Here is a 24,462-nt window from a genome sequence, read left to right on the forward strand (position 1 = left end):
AGATGTAATTGTGTAGGATGCAGTTATCCCAGAATACAGTGAGTTTATAAACCAATATGACTGATAAAAGAATGCCATGTGAAGAAACATAAGCACACAGGAAGAATGCCATACAAAGATGAAGGCAGAAATCAGGATAATGATTCTGCATACCAAGAACACCAAAAGTTGCCAGCAAACCACCAGAAGCTAGGGGAGTGGCACATTAACAAATTCTCCCTCACAGCTCTCAGAAGAAATCAACTCTGCTCATACCTCGATTTTAGAATTCTAGCCTCCAGAACTGTGGGGTAATAAATTTCTGTTGTTTAAGTCACCCAGCTTATGGTATTTTGTTATAGGACCCCTAGCAAACATACAAGTATTAGTTTTTGGAGGGAGCAGAAAGTAAGAGGTCATTTGATGCTGTGGTGTTCAATCTCACATTCTGAACAGGACTGAAACACTTATCCTTAAAAAATATTAAATAATATTACCAACTTTGAACTTCCAATTCATAATCCCTAAATCTATATAATATCATTAAAAATTCATATTTTGAATCATCTAAAATAGCATCTAAGCAATTTAGTTCCTAAATAATGAGTGTCTAGAAATTAAGTTGCTAAATGTTAAAGATAGTCTTCTGAAGACTGCTTACTCAAAACTCAGAAGTGAAAGGTAAAGTCCCATTCCATCTCTATTATACATGGTACCATCACTAGAAGTTGTGTTGGGAGGAGTCTCAAGGACACTATTCTTAGTACTTAGCTTCCATAACTTTAAGTAAATGGAGCTTACTGAGTGTCTAAAGGCAAATGTGAGTAAATTTGGGCCAACCACATTTGGAACTGTGGTCGGTCTTTCAAGGCTTTGTAGAACTGAGTTTCTACAAGAAGTAACTTCTTCCACAAGAAGTAATACAATTTAATTGTCTCATTAGTTTCTCCAATTTCTAGTACACAAGAAAGAAAATAGTTGTAAAAATACTAAGAAAGCTGAAACCATGCTGACCTGCTCAAGCAAAGCTCTTACAGGCTCTTGGCCTCTGCGGCCAGCCCATATCTAACCTTACCTGCTGCTAAATCATTCAGTAGCCTTGTGTAAATTAGAAAAAGGGACCCCCTGCTAGATAATCTAACCAACCTTATTTGTGAACAATGACTGAGGAAATGCCACTCTCCAAAAAGCACTGATAGCTTCCCCCTACTTTCTACAAAAATGGAAAGCTTTGGTCAATTCTGAAAATATTCATTTCTCAAAATCATGTTAAAGCACTGTATTCATTTTTTGGAAGTTGCCAAAGAGAAACCAAACAATGATTTTCAATTCTAAATGTTGAGCTCACAGGTGAATTACTACATTTGGCTATAATAGAAGAGGAGATATTTATTTTAAAACCAAAGGTAAGATTTTTTATCATAATAAGTCAGACTACATGATAAATCATAGCATTATCCCACCAGAGTTCACCCCTGTGCACAATCACAAGGGAGCTAAGCTAGATCCAGGGAAGAGTCCACCACCATTGAAGAGCTTCCTATGCATTCCTGTTCACATTTGGGAGGGGGCAGCTCAGTGGTGTGCCACCAACCTCTCTGGCCCTGACCCAGCCTCTAACCAAGGTGCACACACTGGGGAAAAAGTAAAATCAGCACAGAAGTGCAGCCCCAAGCCCTCAGATTATAGCTACCTCCCACCTCCACCTCAAACCAAGGTGGAGATTGCCATCACACTCGAGAAACCCAACTTTGCTACTGCTCCAGCCCCTCAGGCCCCAAACCCAATTGGACTGTGATGACCACCGAGTACAGTAGAAGCCTGACTTGCACCTGGCTCTGGCTCAAGCCCCTCCAATTCCAGACCACCCACTAAGGTGGTGGCTGCCAGCACAGAGGAAGAGGAGCTCACGATCACTTCAGATACAGCTCTCCCACCAAAGACATGGGCACATGCAGACTACATAGGGATGCTCACACACAAGGGCACTGGGAACATGCAGACTGCATAGGGATGCCTTCAAGATCAGGATAGATAAGTGTTTCACATCATTTCATAGAGTCAGAGAAAGTTAAACAAATTAAGAAGACAGAAGAATATGTTTCACATGAAAAAATAAGAAAAAAGCCCTGAAAAAAACCTAATGAAACAGAGATAATTTACCTAATAAAGAGTTCAAAGCAATACTAATAAGAATGCTAACTGAACTGGGGAAAAGAACAGATTAACATAACGAGAATTTTAACAAAGAACTGGAAAATATTATAAAGAACCAGTCAGAGCTAAAGAAACAATAACTGAAATTAAAAATACACTGGAGGGAATTAATAGCAGATTAGGTGATACAGAAAAAAACATAAGTAATCTGTAATACAGAATAATGGAATTCACACAGTCAGGAAAGCAAAACGAAAAACAAATTAAAAATAATGAGTACAGTTTAAGAGACCTCTGGTACAACATCAAGCATACTAACATTCACATTATAGGGGTCCCAGAAGGAGAAGAGAGAGAAAAAAGAGTTCAAAAAATATTTGATGAAATTATGACTAAAAACTGAAGAATTAAACAGATGTCCAGGTACAGGAAGCACAGATAGTCTCAAATAAGATGAAGTTAAAGAGACCCATACAAAGATATATCATAACTAAAATGGCAAAATGTAAAGATTTAAAAACAGCAAAAGGAAAAAAAGAGTCACATACAAGGGAAACCCCATAAGACTATAAGCTGATTTTCAGCAGCAACTGCAGGCCAGAAGGGAGTGGTGTAATATAATTAAAGTCCTGAAAGAAAAAAAAAGTACAACCTAGGATACTCTCTCCAGCAAGGTTATCGATCAAAACTGAAGAAGCTATAACTTCTTAGAGAAGCAAAAAATAAAAGAGTTCAGCAATACTAAATTGACCTGACAAGAAGTGTTAAAGGGTCTTCTTTAAGTGAAAAAGAAAAGGTTACAACAAAAAACAAGAAATTACAGGAGGAGGAAAATTCCACTGGCAAAGGAAAATTTAAAGACTGTGGTTCAACAATTGAAATAAGCTAGTACAAAGGTTAAAGACAAAAATTGAAAAATCAGCTATGATTGCAATAAACAGTTAAGGGATTGACATGAAGATGTAAAATATGACATCAAAAGCATAAAGCACTGTTGTGGGGGAGGAAAAAGTATGGAACTTTTAGAATGTGTTTGAGTTAAATAAGTATCAGTTTAAAATAAGTAGATATAGTTATAGTTCAATATATATGAACTCCATGGTAACCAGAAATCAAAAACTTACAATAGATATACAAAAACTAGAGAGAAAGGAACATAAACATAACACTAAAGAAAATCATCAAATCACAAGTGAAGATACTAAAAGAAGAAGAAAAGAACAGAGAAGAACTGCAAGAAAACAAATAACAAAATGGCAGTAAGTATATAACAAACAATCAATTTAAATGTCAATGCACTAAATGTACCAATCAAAAGACATAGGGTGGCTGATTTTATAAGACAAAACTGAAAACACCATTCTATATGCTTCCTACAAGAGATTCACTTCAGAGCTAAGAAACACACAGACTGAAACTGAGGGGATGGAAAATGATATTCCATGAAATGGGAAATGAAAAGAAAGCTCGGGTAGCAATATTCATATCAAAGTAAACTTTAAAACAAAGTTTATAATAAAAGACAATGAATGATATTATATAATATCAAATAAATCAATACAAAAAGATGATACAATATTCACAAACATATATGCACCTAATGTAAGAGCACCTAAATATATAAAGCAAATATTAACAGACACAAGGAGAAATTGACAGTAACACAATAATAGCAGGGGACCTTAACACCCCACATACATCAATGGACAGATCATCCAGACAGAAAAATCAGTAAGGAAAGAGTGGCCTTAAATAACACAGTAGACCAGTTGGACTTAAGAGATATCTACAGTACATTCAATCCCAAAACAGCAGAATACACATTCTTTTCAAGTGCACATGGAATTTCTCCAGGATAGATCATATGATAGGCCAGAAAACATGTCTCAACAACCTTAGAAGGATAGAAATTATATCAAACATCTTTTCCAACTACAATGGTGTGAAACTAGAAATCAATTACAGAAAGAAAAATGGAAAAACACAAACATGGGGAGACTAAACAACATGCTACTAAAAAAACAATGGATCAATGAAGAAATCAAAGTGGGAACCAGAAAATACCTTGAGACAAATGAAAACGAAAACACAAATTTCCAAAGTCTACAAGACACAGCAAAAGCAGTTCTAAGAGAATTTTATAGTGATTAATCCCTACCTCAAGAAACAAGAAAAATCTCAAATAAACAATCTAATCTACCATCTAAAGGAATTAGAAAAAGAAAAACAAACAAAGCCCCAAAGCCAGCAGCAGGAAGGGAATAGGAAAGATCAGAGAGGAAATAAATAGAGACGAAAAAAGCAACAGAACAAAAAATCAATGAAACCAAGAGCTGGTTTTTTGAAAAGATAAACAAAATTAATAAACCTTCAGCCAGGCTCACTAAGAAGAAAGGAGAGGAATTAGAAAAAGAACAAACAAGCTCAAAGTCAGCAGAAGAAAGGAAATAATAAAGACCAGAGAATAAATAAATAAAATAGAGATCAAAAAGGCAATAGAATAGATCAAAGAAAATAAGAACTGGTTTTTTGAAAGTATAAACAAAATTAATAAATCTTTAGCTGGGCTAACTAAGAAGAAAAGAGAGGACCCTAATAACAAAATAAGAAATGAAAGAAGAGAAATAACAACCAATACAACAGAGACACAAAAAACTGTAAGAGAATAATATGAACAGTTATATACCAACAAATTAGACAATCTAGAAGAAATGGTCAAATTTCTAGAAACATACAACCTACTAAGACTGAATCAAGAAGAAACAGACAATCTGAACAGACTGATTACTAGAACTGAAGTTGAATTTGTAAAAAAAAAAGTGCAGGACTGGACTGCTTCACAGGGAAATTCTACCAAAATATAAAGAAGAGCAAATACATATGCCTCTCAAACTATTCAAAAAATTGAAGAGGATAGGACACTCCCAAATTCATCCTATAAGGCCCAATTACCATGATACCAAAACCAGACACTAAAAAAGAGAAAAGAAAATTACAGGTCAATATCTTTGATGAATATAGATGCAAAAATCTTCAACAAAATGTTAGCAAACCGAATCCAACAATATAGAAAAAGATCATAAACCATGATCAACTTGGATTTATTCCAGGGATGCAAGGATGGTTCAACATCTGCAAATCAATCAATGTGATACATCATATTAACAAAAGGAAGGATAAATATCATGTGATTATCTCAATAGACACAGAAAGAGCATTTGACAAAAATTCAACATTGATTCATGATAAAAACTCTCATCAAAGTTGGTATAGAGAGAACATATCTCAACAAATAAGGTTATTTATGACAAACACACAGCTAACATCATACTCAATGGTGAAAATCTAAAAGCCTTTCCTCTATTTTCAGGGTAAGACAAGGATGCCCACTCTCTCACTTCTATTTAACATAGTATTGGAAGTCCTAGCCACAGAAATCAGACAAGAAAAATAAATAAAAGGCATCCAATTTGGAAGGGAAGAAGTAAAACCATCACTATTTGCAGAATGGCATGATCCTTTATATAAAAAACCCTAAAGTCTCCACCAAAAACTATTAGAACTAATATATAATTTCAGAAAAGTTGCAGGATACAAGATTAACATACAGAAATCTGTTGCTTTTCTATACACTAATAATGAACTCACAGAAAGAGAAATTAAGAAAAAAATCCCATTTAAAATCACATCAAAAATAATAAAATACCTAGGAATACACTTAACCAATGAGGTGAAAGACCTGTACACTGAAAACTATAAAACATGAAGGAAGCTCTCTTAGAGAAGATGGCGGAAGAGTAAGACGTGGAGATCATCTTCCTTCCCACAGATACATTAGAAATACATCTACACGTGGAACTGCTCCCACAGAACACCCACTGAATGCTGGCAGAAAACGTCAGACCTCCCAAAAGGCAAGAAACTCCCCACGTACTTGGGTAGGGCAAAAGAAAAAAGAAATAACAGAGACAAAAGAATAGGGACGGGACCTGCACCAGTGGGAGGGAGCCGTGAAGGAGGAAAGGTTTCCACGCACCAGGAAGCCCATTCGCAGGCGGAGACTGCGGGTAGCAGAGGGGGTAAGCTTCGGAGCCACGGAGGAGAGCACAGCCACAGGGGTGCGGAGGGCAAAGCGGAGAGACTCCCGCATAGAGGATCGGTGCCGAGCAGCACTCACCAGCCCAAGAGGCTTGTCTGCTCACCCGCCGGGACGGGCGGGGTTGGGAGCTGAGGCTCGGGCTTCGGTCGCAGGGAGAGGACTGGGGTTGGCGGCGTGAACACAGCCTGAAGGGGTTAGTGCACCACAGCTAGCCAGGAGGGAGTCCGGAAAAAGTCTGCAGCTGCCGAAGAGGCAAGAGACTTTTTCTTCCCTCTTTGTTTCCTGGTGCGCAAGGAGAGGGGATTCAAAGCGCCGCCTAAACAAGCTCCAGAGACGGGCGCGAGCCGCGGCTATCAGCGCGGATCCCAGAGGCGGGGCACGAGCTGCGGCTATCAGCACGGATCCCACAGCAACAGGGGCGCAGAGGGAAAAATGGAGAGATTCCTGCCCAGAGGCTCAGTGCCGAGCAGCACTCAGCAGCCCGAGAGGCTTGTCTGCTCACCCGCTGGGGCAAGCGGGGCTGGGAGCTGAGGCTCGGGCTTCGGTCGGATCGCAGGGAGAGGACTGGGGTTGGTGGCGTGAACACAGCCTGAAGGGATTAGCGCACCACAGCTGGCTGGGAGGGAGTCAGGGGAAAAGTCTGCAGCTGCCGGAGAGGCAAGAGACTTTTTCTTGCCTCTTTGTTTCGCGGTGCGCAAGGAGAGGGGATTCAGAGTGCCGCCTAAAGGAGCTCCAGAGATGGGCACTAGCCGCAGCGATCAGCGCGGACCCCAGAGACGGTCATGAGACTCTAAGACTGCTGCAGCTGCCACCAAAAAGCCTGTGTGCGAGCACAGGTCACTCTCCACACTGCCCCTCCCGGGAGCCGGTGCAGACTGCCACTGCCAGGGTCCCGTGATCCAGGGACAACTTCCCTGGGAGAACGCACGGTGCGCCTCGGGCTGGTGCAACGTCACGCCAGCCTCTGCCACGCAGGCTCGCCCTGCCTCCTCCGTACCCCTCCCTCCCCACGGCCTGACTGAGCCAGAACCCCCGAAGCAGCTGCTCCTTTAACCCCGTCCTGTCTGGGTGGGGAATAGACGCCCTCAGGTGACCTACACGCAGAGGCGGGTCCAAATCCAAAGCTGAACCCCAGGAGCTGTGCGAACAAAGAAGAGAAAGGGAAATCTCTCCCAGCAGCCTCAGAAGCAGCGGATTAAAACTCCACAAACAACTTGATGTGCCTGCATCTGTTGAATAGCTGAATAGACAACAAATCATCCCAAATACAGGAGGTGGACTTTGGGAGCAGGATATATTAATTTTTCCCCTTTTCCTTTTTTTGTGAGTGTATATGTATGTGCTTCTGGGTGAGATTTTGTCTGTATAGCTTTGCTTTATAATAGCTTTATTTTACTTCACTATATTATATCCTCTTTCTTTCTTTCTTTCTTTCTATTTTTTCTCCCTTTTATTCTGAGCTGTGTGGATGAAGGGCTCCTGGTGCTCCAGCCAGGAGTCAGTGTTGTGCCGCTGAGGTGAGAGAGCCAACTTCAGGACACTGGTCCACAAGAGAAATCCCAGCTCCACGTAATACCAAATGGCGAAAATCTCTCAGAGATCTCCATCTCAACATCAAGACCCAGCTTCACTCAACGACCAGCAAGCTACAGTGCTGGACACCCTATGCCTAACAACTAGCAAGATAGGAACACAGCCCCATCCATTAGCAAAGAGGCTGCCTAAAATCATAATAAGGCCACAGACACCCCAAAATACACCACCAGACGTGGACGTGCCCACCAGAAAGACAAGATCCAGCCTCATCCACCAGAACACAGGCACTAGTTCCCTCCACCAGGAAGCCTACACAACCCACTGAACCAACCTTAGCCACTGGGGACAGATACCAAAAACAACAGGAACTACGAACCTGCAGCCTGTGAAAAGGAGACCCCAAACACAGTAAGATAAGCAAAATGAGACGACAGAAAAACACACAGCAGATGAAGGAGCAGGGTCAAAACACACCAGACTTAACAAATGAAGAGGAAATAGGTAGTCTACCTGAAAAAGAATTCAGAATAATGATAGTAAGGATGATCCAAAATCTGGGAAATAGAATAGACAAAATGCAAGAAACATTTAACAAGGACGTAGAAGAACTAAAGAGGAACCAAGCAACGATGAAAAACACAATTAATAAATTAAAACTACTCTAGATGGGATCAATAGCAGAATAACTGAGGCAGAAGAAAGGATAAGTGACCTGGAAGATAAAATGGTGGAAATAACTACTGCAGAGCAGGATAAAGAAAAAAGAATGAAAAGAACTGAGGACAGTCTCAGAGACCTCTGGGACAACATTAAACGCACCAACATTCGAATTATAGGGGTCCCAGAAGAAGAAGAGAAAAAGAAAGGGACTGAGAAAATATATGAAGAGATTATAGTTGAAAACTTCCCTAATATGGGAAAGGAAATAGTTAATCAAGTCCTGGAAGCACAGAGAGTCCCATACAGGATAAATTCAAGGAGAAACACGCCAAGACACATATTAATCAAACTGTCAAAAATTAAATACAAAGAAAACATATTGAAAGCAGGAAGGGAAAAACAACAAATAACACATAAGGGAATCCCCATAAGGCTAAAATCTGATCTTTCAGCAGAAACTCTGCAAGCCAGAAGGGAGTGGCAGGATATACTTAAAGTGATGAAGGAGAAAAACCTACAACCAAGGTTACTCTACCAAGCAAGGATCTCATTCAGATTTGATGGAGAAATTAAAACCTTTACAGACAAGCAAAAGCTGAGAGAGTTCAGCACCACCAAACCAGCTTTACAACAAATGCTAAAGGAACTTCTATAGGCAAGAAACACAAGAGAAGGAAAGCACCTACAAGAATAAACCCAAAACAATTATGAAAATGGTAATAGGAATATACATATCGATAATTATCTTAAATGTAAATGGATTAAATGCTCCCACCAAAAGACACAGACTGGCTGAATGGATACAAAAACAAGACCCATATATATGCTGTCTACAAGAGACCCACTTCAGACCTAGAGACACATACAGACTGAAAGTGAGGGGATGGAAAAAGATATTCCATGCAAATGGAAATCAAAAGAAAACTGGAGTAGCAATTCTCATATCAGACAAAATAGACTTTAAAATAAAGACTATTACAAGAGACAAAGAAGGACACTATATAATGATCAAGGGATCGATCCAAGAGGAAGGTATAACAATTGTAAATATTTATGCACCCAACATAGGATCACCTCAATACATAAGGCAAATAATAACAGCTATAAAAGGGGAAATCGACAGCAACACAATCATAGTACGGGACTTTAACACCCCACTTTCATCAATGGCAGATCATCCAAAATGAAAATAAATAGGGAAACACAAGCTTTGAATGATACATTAAACAAGATGGACTTAATTGATATTTATAGGACATTCCACCCAAAAACAACAGAATACACATTTTTCTCAAGTGCTCATGGAACATTCTCCAGGATAGATCATACCTTGGGTCACAAATCAAGCCTTGGTAAATTTAAGAAAATTGAAATCGTATCAAATATCTTTTCCGACCACAACGCTATGAGACTAGATATCAATTACAGGAAAAGATCTGTAAAAAATACAAACACATCGAGGCTACACAATACACTATTTAATAACGAAGTGATCATTGAAAAAACCAAAGGGGAAATCAAAAAATACCTAGAAACAAATGACAATGGTGACACGACGACCCAAAACCTATGGGATGCAGCAAAAGCAGTTCTAAGAGGGAAGTATATAGCAATACAAGCCTACATCAAGAAAGAGGAAACATCTCGAATAAACAACCTAACCTTGCACCTAAAGCAATTAGAGAAAGAAGAACAAGAAAACCCCAAAGCTAGCAGAAGGAAAGAAATCATAAAGATCAGGTCAGAAATAAATGCAAAAGAAATGAAGGAAACAATAGCAAAAATCAATGAAACTAAAAGCTGGTTCTTTGAGAAGAGAAACAAAATTGATAAACCATTAGCCAGACTCATCAAGAGAAAAAGGGAGAAGACTCAAATCAATAGAATTAGAAATGAAAAAGAAGTAACCACTGACACTGCAGAAATACAAACGATCATGAGAGATTACTACAAGCAACTCAATGCCAATAAACGGACAACCTGGAAGAAATGGACAGATTCTTAGAAATGCACAACCTGCCGAGACTGAACCAGGAAGAAATAGAAAATATGAACCGACCAATCACAAGCACTGAAATTGAAACTGTGATTAAAAACCTTCCAACAAACAAAAGCCCAGGACCAGATGGCTTCACAGGTGAATTCTATCAAAAATTTAGAGAAGAGCTAACACCTATCCTTCTCAAACTCTTCCAAAATATTGCAGAGGGAGGAACACTCCCAAACTCATTCTACGAGGCCACCATCACCCTGATACCAAAACCAGACAAAGATGTCACAAAGAAAGAAAACTACAGGCCAATATCACTGATGAACATAGATGCAAAAATCCTCAACAAAATACTAGCAAACAGAATCCAACAGCACATTAAAAGGATCATACACCAAGATCAAGTGGGGTTTATCCCAGGAATGCAAGGATTCTTCAATATACGCAAATCAATCAATGTGATACACCATACTAACAAATTGAAGGAGAAAAACCATATGATCATCTCAATAGATGCAGAGAAAGCTTTCGACAAAATTCAACACCCATTTATGATAAAAGCCCTGCAGAAAGTAGGCATAGAGGGAACTTTCCTCAACATAATAAAGGCCATATATGACAAACCCACAGCCAACATTGTCCTCAATGGTGAAAAACTGAAACCATTTCCACTAAGATCAGGAACAAGACAAGGTTGCCCACTCTCACCACTATTATTCAACATAGTTTTGGAAGTGTTAGCCACAGCAATCAGAGAAGAAAAAGAAATAAAAGGAATCCAAATCGAAAAAGAAGTAAAGCTGTCACTGTTTGCAGATGACATGATACTATACATAGAGAATCCTAAAGATGCTACCAGAAAACTCCTAGAGCTAATCAATGAATTTGGTAAGGTAGCAGGATACAAAATTAATGCACATAAATCTCTTGCATTTCTATACACTAATTATGAAAAATCTGAAAATGAAATTAAGAAAACACTCCCGTTTACCATTGCAAAAAAAAGAATAAAATATCTAGGAATAAACCTACTGAAGGAGACAAAAGACCTGTATGCAGAAAATTATAAGACACTGATGAAAGAAATTAAAGATGATACAGATACATGGAGAGATATACCATGTTCTTGGATTGGAAGAATCAACATTGTGAAAATGACTCTACTACCCAAAGCAATCTACAGATTCAATGCAATCCCTATCAAACTACCAGTGGCATTTTTCACAGAACTAGAACAAAAAATTTCACAATTTGTATGGAAACACAAAAGACCCCGAATAGCCAAAGCAATCTTGAGAACGAAAAATGGAGCTGGAGGAATCAGGCTCCCTGACTTCAGACTATATTACAAAGCTACAGTAATCAAGACAGTTTGGTACTGGCACAAAAACAGAAATATAGATCAATGGAACAGGATAGAAAGCCCAGAGATAAACCCATGCACATATGGTCACCTTATCTTTGATAAAGGAGGCAAGCATATACAGTGGAGAAAAGACAGCCTCTTCAATAAGCGGTGCTGGGAAAATTGGACAGATACATGTAAAAGTATGAAATTGGAACACTCCCTGACACCATGCACAAAAATAAACTCAAAATGGATTAAAGACCTAAGTGTAAGGCCAAACACTATCAAACTCTTAGAGGAAAACATAGGCAGAATACTCTATGACATACATCACAGCAAGATTCTTTTTGACCCAGCTCCTAGAGAAATGGAAATAAGAACACAAATAAACAAATGGGACCTAATGAAACTTAAAACCTTTTGCACAGCAAAGGAAACCATAAACAAGACAAAAAGACAACCCTCAGAATGGGAGAAAATATTTGCAAATGAAGCAACTGACAAAGGATTAATCTCCAAGATTTACAAGCAGCTCATGCAGCTCAGTAACAAAAAAACCAACAACCCAATCCAAAAATGGGCAGAAGACCTAAATAGACATTTCTCCAAAGAAGATATACAGACTGCCAACAGACACATGAAAGAATGCTCTACATCATTAATCATTAGAGAAATGCAAATCAAAACTATAATGAGATATCATCTCACACCAGTCAGAATGGCCATCATCAAAAAATCTAGAAACAATAAATGCTGGAGAGGGTGTGGAGGAAAGGGAACACTCTTGCACTGTTGGTGGGAATGTAAATTGATACAGCCGCTATGGAGAACAGTATGGAGGTTCATTAAAAAACTACAAATAGAACTACCACACGACCCAGCAATCCCACTACTGGGCATATACCCTGAGAAAACCATAGTTCAAAAAGAGTCATGTACAAAAATGTTCATTGCAGCTCTATTTACAATAGCCAGGACATGGAAACAAACTAAATGTCCATCGACAGATGAATGGATAAAGAAGATGTGGCACATATATACAATGGAATATTACTCAGCCATAAAAAGAAATGAAATGGAGGTATTTGTAATGAGGTGGATGGAGTTAGAGTCTGTCATACAGAGTGAAGTAAGTCAGAAAGAGAAAAACAAATACAGTATGCTAACACATATATATGGAATCTAAGGGGAAAAAAAAAAAAAAGGCCATGAAGAACCTAGTGGCAAGATGGGAATAAAGACACAGACCTACTAGAGAATGGACTTGAGGATATGGGGAGGGGTTGGGGTGAGATGTGACAGGGTGAGAGAGTGTCATGGACCTATATACACTACCAAATGTAAAATAGATAGCTAGTGGGAAGCAGCCGCATAGCACAGGGAGATCAGCTCGGTGGTTTGTGACCACCTAGAGGGGTGGGATAGGGAGGGTGGGAGGGAGGGAGAGGCAAGAGGGAAGAGATATGGGAACATATGTATATGTATAACTGATTCACTTTGTTATAAAGCAGAAACTGGCACACCATTGTAAGGCAATTATACTTCAATAAAGATGTTAAAAAAAAAACATGAAGGAATTTGAAGATAATAGAAAGATATGAAAAGATATCCTGTGCTCTTGGGTTGGAAGAATTAATATTGTTAAAATGGCCATACTACCCAAAGCAATTTACAGATTCAATGTAATCCATATCAAAATACCTATGACATTTTTCAAAACTAAAACAAATAATCCTAAAATTTGTATGGAACCACCAAAGACCCCAAATAGTCAAAGCAATCTTGAGGAAAAAGAACAAAGTAGGAAGTATCATGCTCCCTGAATTCAGAATATACTACAAAGCCACAGTAATCAAAACAGTATGTTACTGGCACATAAACAGACACATAGATCAATGGAACATAACAGAGAGACCAGAAATAAACCCACACACATATGGTCAATTAATCTATGATCAAAATATACAATGGGGAAAAGACAGTCTCTTCAAAAATTGGCGATGGAAAAAATGGACAGCTACATGTAAAAAATGAAGTTAGAACATTTTCTCACACCATGTACAAAAATAAATTAAAAATGGATTAAAGGCCTAAATGTAAGACCAGAAACCATAAAATTCCTAGAAGATCATAGGCAGTATGCTCTTTGACATAAGTCTTAGCAATATTTTTTTGGATCTGTCACTTCAGGCAAGGAAAACAAAAGTAAAAATAAACAAATGGGACCTAATTAAACTTAAAAGCTTTTGCACAGCAAAGAAAACCATTGACAAAATGAAAAGACAACCTACTAAATGGGAGAAGATATTTGCAAATATGTCTGATAAGGGGTTAATATCCAAAATATAGAAATAGGTCATACAACTCAACAACAAAAAATAAACACCCAATTTAAAAATGGGCAGAAGCCCTGAATAGACATTCTTCCATAGAAGACATGCAGATGACCAACAGGCACATGAAAAGATATTCAACGTCACTAAGCATTAGGAAAATGTAAATCAAAACAACAATGAGCTATCACCTCACACCTGTCAGAATGGCTATAGTCAAAAAACAACAAATAATAAATATTGGTGAGGATGTGGAGAAAAGGAACCTTAGTTCACTGTTGGTAGGAATGTAAATTGGTACAGCCACTATGGAAACCAATATGGAGGTTCCTTAAAAAATTAAAAATAGAACTGCCATATGATCCAGCAACTTCACTTCTTGGTATATATCCAAAGAAAATGAAAACACTAATTAGAAAGCATATATACATCCAATGTTCATAGCAACATTATTTTTATAATAGCCAAGATATGGAAGCAAACTAAGTGCCCATCAACAGAAGAATACAAAAAGAAGTGGTATATATACAGAATGGAATATTACCCATTAAAAAGAATGAAATCTGGACCTAGAGGGTATTATGCTTAGTGAAGTCAGTCAGATAGAGAAAGACAAATACCACATGATCTCACTTATATGTGGAATCTAAAAATAAAATGAATGAATATAATAAAATAGAAACAGACTCATAGATACAGAGAACAAAGTAGTGGTCACCAGTGGGGAGAGGGGTGGGAAGAGGGACAAGACAGGGGAAGTGGATTAAGAGATGCAAAGTACTAGATACTGTGGACAAAGAATGTTGCCTGCCATATCAGTAAATAAAAGATGTTGCAGCCATCAGGCCATCAGCCACTGCAGCTGCCATCCCCGAAGGTGCGTCATGGAGAAAAAAACAGGACATTGGCTCTAAACAGTTAAGGTGCATATCAAAGGAATAATTTCATTAAGGCCAGACTCTTGCATCTTCCCATGCATAGAAAAGTGCTAAATTCAATAGCTTGAGATGTCCTTTTTTTTTTTTTTTTTTCAAAAACTCCTATATATCCTGCTCCTCTCATCCCCTTTGAAACAGTCCCTCAGAGCTATCCGGGCTTTAGTCCTCAGTAAGTCTGTCGAGTAAATCATAATTCTCAACTTTTAGGTTGTGCATTTTTTTCAATCAACAGTATAAAATAAATAAGATACAAGGATATAATGTACAACACAGGAAATATAACCAATATTTTATAATAACTTTAAATGGAATGTAACCTATAAAAATATCAAATCATTATGTTGTATACCTGAAACTAATATAACATTGTAAATCAACTATAATTCAATAAATAAATAAATAAAATTTAAAAAATAATCATAGCATTATCCAAAAAACACCCCCTCATTAAACGTATTTCATATGAATAAAAGTTAGCCATTGACAAAAACTTATTTCTTAGAAAGCCTGGGTGTTAGTAGTGGAAATGACAGAGTGATATCTTGAATACTGAGCATCAGAGGTATTTTTGTATGCTTTTCAGAACTTACTCTGAGCCTAGAATTGCTAAAAATTTATGCACTTAAAAGTTCTCAGGGACTTCCTTGATGGTCCAGTGATTAAGACTTTGCCTCCCAATGCAGGGGGGACAGGTTTAATCCCTAGTTGGGGAGCTAAGATCCCATGTGCCTCGTGGCCAAAAAACCAAAACATAAAACAGAAGCAATATTGCAACAAATTCAATAAAGACTTTTAAAAAATGGTCCACATCAAAAAAAAAAAATTTTTTTTAAAGTTCTCATTGCAAGGAATAAGGGCTAAGTACCAATAATTCCATAAATAAAAGAAACAGTTTAGAATTGGAGAAAATACTAACAATGAGACCCAACAAAAGGAAATGAAAGATTAAATCCTGTGCTGCATTCCTTAATCGCCGACTTAAGGTTCATATGGAAGGCAAGGTGAACCTGAGACAGTTTTCTAGATTAACAATTAGAAAGAAGGATGGTTACTTAAGGAAATATGAAGGTATTGTGCAATTCTCTTCTCCCTCCCTCCAACTCTCTCTCCCTCCTTTTTCCTCCTAACCTTCTTCTTTTTCTCTGTTTTTTAAACTAGTTTTATATTTTCTCTGATTCAAAAGGAGGTGGTGGAAATATTTGGAATCTCTTAACATTGGGACAGTGGGAAGATAAGAATCTTGAGTCACGACAAATGGCCTATCAGCTACACATTTCATTTCTTCTTCAAATGAAGTTATTTGTCCCAGGAATAAAGGCAAACTTGATGCGTTTATAAATCTGATAATGAAAGCTAATTTTGGATATGTGCCCACACACGCACATACAAAGTCAGGAGCTGCACACCGTGTGGAATGTTTCTGGGCAGGTTACTGACAGACTGAACAAAGGGCATTCCGTATACTACACAGGCCACTGACTTTTAGCTCCTCCAGAGAAGTGGGCCTAGACATACCCTTACTCGATACATGGATTCTGTCTGGAAAAACCTCTGAGGCCTTAGAAATCAAAGTTAATTAGTTACTACTGACTCCTACATTTTGCTGAGAATATTCACTTCTCAATTCTAGATAGGGTATAATAACCTTTATAGGGTAAACAAAATGGACATGTGTTCCAAGTTGATCAAGTCGCCCACCATAGCTTTAGGCTAACTGAACTTTTATTGAGTCAGATTTTACTAATAAAGTGATACATGTATAGAACTTCAAAGCCTCAGTGTTTCTGTTCTTCCTATGCTCCCATAGGATGAAATCCTTGTCTACAACATGGGAACAATGTCACTCACCTGCCTCAGTGTTTGAACAGGCCATTAGCTCCTGTTACGGTAAGATGTTTGCTATATTTTAGCCACCCAACTCCATTCTCCCTTCTTTCGTTAGCAGCACACCAATTTCCTTCAAGAAATCACTCTTTCCACCTGAAGTACATGGGCTGAGAATAAGGGAATTGACCTCTACCCCAAATCTAGGCATGGCCACATGACTCAGCCCAGCCAATAGGAGGTTTGCACTGCCCTCACCATAATATCTGGTTTAGAGAAGGGCACAGGATGCATGTATGTTCAGTGAAATCTCATTATACTTTTATTGGAATTGTTAGATGAATACATAGTTACATAAGAATTACATTGGAATGTATACCTAATACTGTGTATTACAATACTTTATGTGCTGATTAAATATGGAAATGACCTGAATGCCCATCAGTATGAAGATGGTTAATAAATTCTGGTACAATGATGTTATGGAATATTATGCAGCTGTAAAAAAGACTGAATTAGAACCATAGCCATTAATCTGGAGAGATGTCCACTATATATTGTTAGACATGACAGGTTTCAGGCTTATATTTTTTTGTATATAATTTACATAAAAATCCAAGAACAAGGCTACTGGTGTTTCTTATACATCTTTGAAAGATATTTTTTCACCTTGTACAATGAGTTCATAAACCTATACAATTTAATTTTTTATATAGACTTTTTAAAGCAATCTGAATATTATCATGAATGTTATACAAGTCTTTAGAAGATTTTTTTCTAATGGAAACAAGGTAATGATGTTTGCTTTTTAAGTGGTCAACATAACAGTTGTATGGAAGACACACTAGATTGGTGGGGAAAAAGAACAGTTAGGAAATTACTGCTTATATCCAGGTAGTCGCAGTAGAGAAAAAGACACCATTTCTCAAGGAAATATAGTTCCATCATATATAAATAGATGTTACTCAGACACACTTAAAAAAAACAAATCAGTTCCATTGCCCTTGGCTTTAGCAGAGAACCCTTTCTTCCTAGAACATGTCAGAGGACCAAAGTTGATTGATTAAATATGAGCAGGAAATGACAGGAACCTCCTAAAAGACAACTAAAGTCCTGGATTAAGTCACTCAAAGAGAGTGGTCAGATTAGAGTAAGATGAGCAGAAGGCTGGAGGCCTTAGTCAACACCAGAATTCAAAGAGTGAAGGAATTGTCAGATGCACAGAAAAAGAACTAGAAGAAAAAAGTATAAAAAAGCCAGGGCCAGGCATCTGCAGCAACTCCACAGAATGGTATTCATGAAAAAGAGCAGAAGTTTCTGTTGAATTGATAATACAGGGTTCTGGTGACCTTAAGAAGAGCACTTCTTGGGGAATCGAGGGTGTAGGAACCAAGGGGAGCAGTTTAAGAAATAGATATGAGTGGAGGGAGAGGAGTCAGGAAACATGAAATAGTCTTTGAAAAACCTTGTTTGTGAAGAGAAGAGAGGGAAGGGCTTGGTGCCAAATGAGGACATGGGATAAGAAAACTTCTTTGTTTATTTTTTTATTAGTTTTCAGATAGGATAAACTTGAGCACAGGAGTGATCCAGGTTTTGTGAGCCCTAAATCCTATATATCATAGGGGCTTCCTAGAAAAAAGATAAAATTACAATATAAAATTAATTACAAAGGCAATGTATTTAAAATGAGAAATCACAACAAATTATAAATTTTAAAACGCTGGCAAATTCCATGATCAAATATCCAGAAAAAAATATAATATTTTTATTAACTATCTGTCTGATATACCTGTATAATACCTTTTCCCCTTACAATTTTAGTTTGTATATTCAATGATTTTTGCAATGTTTTCTATAGAGAGAATAGAAAGATAATTTTGGCTTTCCTCTTGCATATCAGACATTTCTAATACATCATTTCAGTGCTGTTGGTGTTGCCTGTTTCTTGTAGCTCTGCAAAGGCTGTCTGACTTCATGTGGTGCAATCTGACAGCTCCACTTTTTCTCATACCCTGGGGTTTCCCTGTTAACACTTGCTCTGGGATTCAACTGTTAATGCCCAGACTCACCTATGCAATCTCAGAGGAACACTGAGAGGTGAGCCTTTGACCAATGAGAGAGTGAGCAGTCCATGTTTCCTCTTTTCTCCCCACTGAAAGATGGTTTGGAGGTGCAGTTGATACCTACTCGGGGGTATGCTCCAGTGATAGAGCCATCTGTCTCCCTTAGAAGCAGCCAGCCCTGTAACAGGCATTCTCTGTCCCCTGTCCCTCACTTCTGCTCTCTGGGCTTACACTCCCTAATAATAAAGTAGTACATAAGCCCTCTGTCTCAGGCTCTAATTTCTGGGGAATCAGAGTAAAGTATACTTAAGTTCATTTTTCATATCAATAGGTTAGAAATTTTTATTTTAGCTTTATAACTAGTTAAAAATATCATGTGAAATTCAAACTGTCAAACTGAAAACCTCTATTAGAATTCTTGGTAACTATAAAATTTCAAGGCATTTCAAGTTTTCTTATGCAAAAACTTAAATATTATTTGAAAATTACAGACATTAATTAACCAGGTCATGACAATGTCCTTTATACAATGCTATACAATGAGCTTTATTTGATCTTCATCAAGTCAGTTTTTTGTGGCAACTTACTCTTAATCAGACCCCAAAAATATCTGCAGTCACTCCAAAGCCACCAGACATAAGAAGCATGATTCAAGGGAAGTTGAGTTGGGAAAAGACAGTACTCTTAATTTCTGTTAAAATATCTTTGGAAATTCTACAAAAATATATGACCATGTGAAGACAATTGGCCTTGGAAGTGGCACATGCAAATGGAGATGCAGTACTGAACAAGATACATATTAAGAATGTAAATATAAGTGTGATATGTTTTATACATAAATTATCAAGGGCAATGGAAGAACGATTAGCTTCCACTTGAGAGGGGTGTTTGGGAGATAATGCCCTTAAATGAGAGAATCAGCTTTTAAGAAAGGCAAACAGGATGTCTTGTGAAAATGTCTCTGAAAGTTCAGTTATTCCCTAAGTAAGAGTGGTTCCTCCTCCTACACTGTTGGTGGGAATATAAGTTGGTACAACCACTATGGAAAACAGTATGGAGGTTCCTCAGAAAACTAAAAATAGAATTACCATATGATCCAGCAATCCCACTCCTGGGCATATACCCAGACTAAACTATAATTCAAAAAGATACATGCACTCCTACATTCATAGCAGCATGATTCACGATAGCCAAAACGTGGAAACAACCTAAATATCTATCGGCAAATGAATGGATAAAGAAAATGTGGTATGTAGTATACACATGGAATACTACTCAGTCATAAAAGAATGAAAAAATGCCATTTGAAGCAACATGGATGCAACTAGAGATTATCATACTAAGTGAAGTAAGTCAGAAAGAGAAAGACAAATACCATACGATATCACTTATATGTGGAATCTAAAATATGACACAAATGAACCTACCTACGAAACAGAAACAGAATCACGGACATAGAGACCAGACTGGTGGTTGCCAAGGGGCAGAGGATTGGGGGAGGGATGGAGTGGGAGGTTGGGCTTAGCAGAGGTAAACTATTATATATAGAATGGATAAACCACAAAGTCCTACTGTATAGCACAGAGAACTATATTCAATATCCTATGATAAACCATAATGGAAAAGTATATAAAAAAAGAATGTATATATGTATATAACTGAATCACTTTGTTGTAGAGCAGTAATTAACACAACATTGTAAATCAACTATACTTTGATTAAATAAAAAAGTGGTTCCTGAGGATGCATTGGTAAAGGCTTCCTGTGAAGCTATCAGTGGAAGTACAAGCCAGGGCGGAGGACACACATGGCAGTGTCAGAGGAAGAGAAGGGAAAGATGATCAAGAAAGGACCTGATTTCATGTGGTGACCAATGATGACATGAAACAGAGACAAATGTGCAAGTATATACTTAATTATACATGACATATGCCATTTTTCTGTCTCTTGTTACCATATTTATATTGGACTCTTAAGACCTGATTAGAAAGAGAAAGAGACTACCATAATGGTCCCTAGTTTTCCTGGTCTTGAAGTAGGTCAATCTGAAGGACTTTTTCCTTGTCACTCTCATCTTTTAATATTTTTAATAAAAGAGATGTTACTTATATATAGTCAAACTTCTAATTTTCAAAGAAAAACAAAGAAGTAATCTCTTAGCTTTAGTGATACAATTGTATAAGTAAACATCAGACCATGAATGTAAGCAGACTGGGCAGACCAGTGCAGAGAGCTGCAGTCAGGCTGGCACTCCCTTGTCACAAGATGCAGCCTTAAAGAAGGAGGCGGCTTGGCCACACAAGATGGTACCAGGGCAATAATGATGATGCTTCTCTCTGTGCAGTGCCATCCTCTGGCAATACCCCAGTTTAATGAAAATGGTCATGGACCTATAGGATACAAATAACTACTAAAATGTTCTTTTACTCAGTCATGGATATAAACGTTGGTTCATGTGCCTAGAGACCCAAACAGAATGATGCAATGAACTTAAAATGCTAATTAGGCTACTTGGCATCTCTTCCCACTCCCTTTAGGATTTGTTTGTTTTCACTTGTTTCTATTTTACCTGGGTAGATGGGGCAGGAAATAAAGGGCAATGAGACAGAGATGTGTATATTCATGCAAAGACTACCTGCAGATGTTAAATGATCTCTGTCTAACAATTGACATTGGTAGTAGCTAAGATTTGGAGAGAAAGGTTCAAAGTATCCGTCCTTGGCAAATTTGGGAGGGTGTCCTTGACATTTTTTAAGAGGCCTAGAATTTCTCTAATTTACTTGTTTTGAAAGATTTTTTTGTGAATTCCCTGGTGACACAGTGGTTAAGAATCCGCCTGTCAATGCAGGAGACACGGGTTCGATCCCTGGTCCAGGAAGAGCCCACATGCCGTGGAGCAACTAAACCTGTGCACCACAACTACTGAGTCTGCACTCTAGAGCCTACAAGCCACAACTACTGAGCCCACACACCGCAACTACTGAAGCCCACGTGCTCTAGGGCCCATGTCCCACAAATACTGAGCTCGTGTGCTACAACTACTGAAGCCCACATGCCTAGAGCCTGTGTCCCACACAAGAGTAGCCACCGCAATGAGACGCCCATGCACTGCCACAAAGAGTAGTCTTTGCTCACCACAACTAGAGAAAGCCAGTGTGCAGCAACAGAGACCCAATGCAGCCAAAAATTAAAAAAAAAAAGAAAGATTTCTTGCAAACTGATATTCTCCACCTTCTTACCTTCCTCTTATCTTCAAGTAGCAGAGTTAAAACCCAGAGGTAAAAAATATCTACCTAGAATTAAACACCTACTATGTGCCAGGCACTTGAGATAAATCAATTAACAACCCACGTAAAAATCCTCACTTCCGTGAAGTTTACATCTCGTGAGAAATAGAAGATGGTAACAATAATAACATTAAAATAAGTCTTTATGGAACACTTCTTTTGTACTAGATTCTGCCCTGACTGCTTTATTTTCTCTCCTTTACTCTTCAAAGCAATTCTGTGTACTAAGTATTATTATCCCCATTGTACATATAGGAAGACTTAATCTTAGAGCAGCTAAAGCACTTGTCCAAGTGATGTATCTGGAATTCAAAACTGAGGTCTTTGACTGTTAGCCTACAAGTACTCATAAAGATCTTACTATGTATCCAAATCCACTTATTAAATTCCATGAGAGATTTAAAGGAACATGAAATATGAACTATAAGGTCCTTGCCTGAAACAAACATTATCCAACATAAAACAATTATATGTGCAGCTTATAGAATAATCAGTGTAGTCAAAGTTTAGAGAAGATAGAGAAATTATGAGAGACATAATCACAGAAACTTTTATTGGAAGATTATAATTTAAGTGTGGGTTGAAGGATAGACAGAATTTTTACAAGTTTTTTCCATAGATTGTCCACATTCCTGAGGAGTTGTGAAACACTTTATTCTGGTACAACTGATTTTGTCATTAAGAATATTTTCCAGGGCTTTCTGTTGAATTTTACATTTTTGGTTTCTAAGCATTATTTCTTTCATCCTGGAAGCTCTATGTTTCATACATACATTTTACACTGTCAACCATACCTTTCTTAAAGCTCTTATCCATTGGTTCCCAGAGCACCATGACGTTCACGGACCACGTCTTCTCATTCCTTTTTGCCAGCCCCTCAGCCAGTAAAATATCAGTGTTTCCCAAGGCTTCTTCCATTCTGATTCCTCTTTTTATTGTACACATTAACCATGATTATCCCATCCATTCCCATGACATTAGTCATAGGATCTTAATCTTAATATATCTTAATAATATCTCTCCTAAACTCCAGATCCAGACATACATCAACTAGAGATCCCACAGGTGGGGGAGGAGTCAAGATGGCAGAACAGGAGGACACAGAATTTGTCGCTCCTCACAAGATCATCAAAAACACATTTACGAATGGAACAGTTCCCACAGAGCTCCTGATGAACAGTCGCGGTAGACTTCAGACACCTAAAAGAATGAAAGAAAGAAGAAAAAAGAAAAGAGGAATCAAAAAAGAGACCAGAAACCCTGGAGGGAAGCTGAAGGTGAACAGAGATCCCCACATTAAAAAAGATTCCCTCACGGAGGGGAAATCAGCTGGGACAGAAGAGGAACTTCAGGGGATCAAAGGAGAATGCAGCAGATGGTCTGTGGAAGGCAAGACAAGGTAAGAACCGCACGCATGATCTACACCGCAGCTCTGTGCATTCCAGCCTGAATCATGAGTTGCCTGTTGCAAAGGGGAGCTGGGTGCTGGAAAGAGGGGTTTGGAGTGCAGACCCAGGGAGAGGAGAGCTCTTGGCTGTGAAAAGACAACCCAAAGGGACAGGAGCAAGGGGCACCAAAACTGGGAAAGTCTGTGGAAAAAGCATGACATGCCATAGCAAGGCATCATTGTCAAATGGTGTGCAAGGGGCGGAGCCGCCATTATAACCTTCTTCCCCACCCGCCGGCTTCTTCGGCCTCTGTGGGCATTGGGAGGGGCTCCCACCTTAGTGGGCCTGCCCGCCACTCTGGCCAGGGTCACCTCCACCTGCATAGGCTCTGGGACCCTGAGCGCTGCTCACCCCAAAATCTCCTTAGGAATCAGCCCTGGGCACCCCTGCCTGGGATGAGAGTCCACCAAAGCTGGCAGGGTCAGAGGGCTTTAGCGTGGGGTTGGAAGAACAGACCCAGGGAGAGAAAGGCAGTTGGCTACACAGATACATAGAAGGGACAGAAATAGGGGATGTGCAGCCGGGAATGCCCCTAGAGGAAGCAGGGTCTGCCTGGAAGGTGAGGTGCCGTTGTTGAGAGGCACGCAAGGGGTGGGGCTGACAACGCTCTCGTACACCAGCTCCTGCCACTGCAGCCACTGGGAGTACCCAAGTGTGTTCCAAGCAGCCACTGCTTTTGCTCCCACTCACCTGGGCAAGGATCAGATGCCTTAGGGTGGCACACACACAGAGGTGGGGTTAAAACCAAAACTGAGACTAATGGGGGTGCAACCAAGGAAGAGAAACACAAATCTTTCTAG

At 38.7% G+C, this 24,462-nt stretch overlaps 1 protein-coding gene across 1 annotated transcript in view; it reads right to left on the bottom strand.

Annotated features, from left to right (window-relative positions):
* SLC26A7 (solute carrier family 26 member 7) overlaps positions 1 to 24,462 on the bottom strand; it is a 205,299-nt gene that overhangs the window by 155,950 nt on the left and 24,887 nt on the right. The window lies entirely within an intron of this gene.

Source organism: Balaenoptera musculus, chromosome 17 (genome assembly GCF_009873245.2).
Source record: "Balaenoptera musculus isolate JJ_BM4_2016_0621 chromosome 17, mBalMus1.pri.v3, whole genome shotgun sequence".
Taxonomy (NCBI): domain Eukaryota; kingdom Metazoa; phylum Chordata; class Mammalia; order Artiodactyla; family Balaenopteridae; genus Balaenoptera; species Balaenoptera musculus.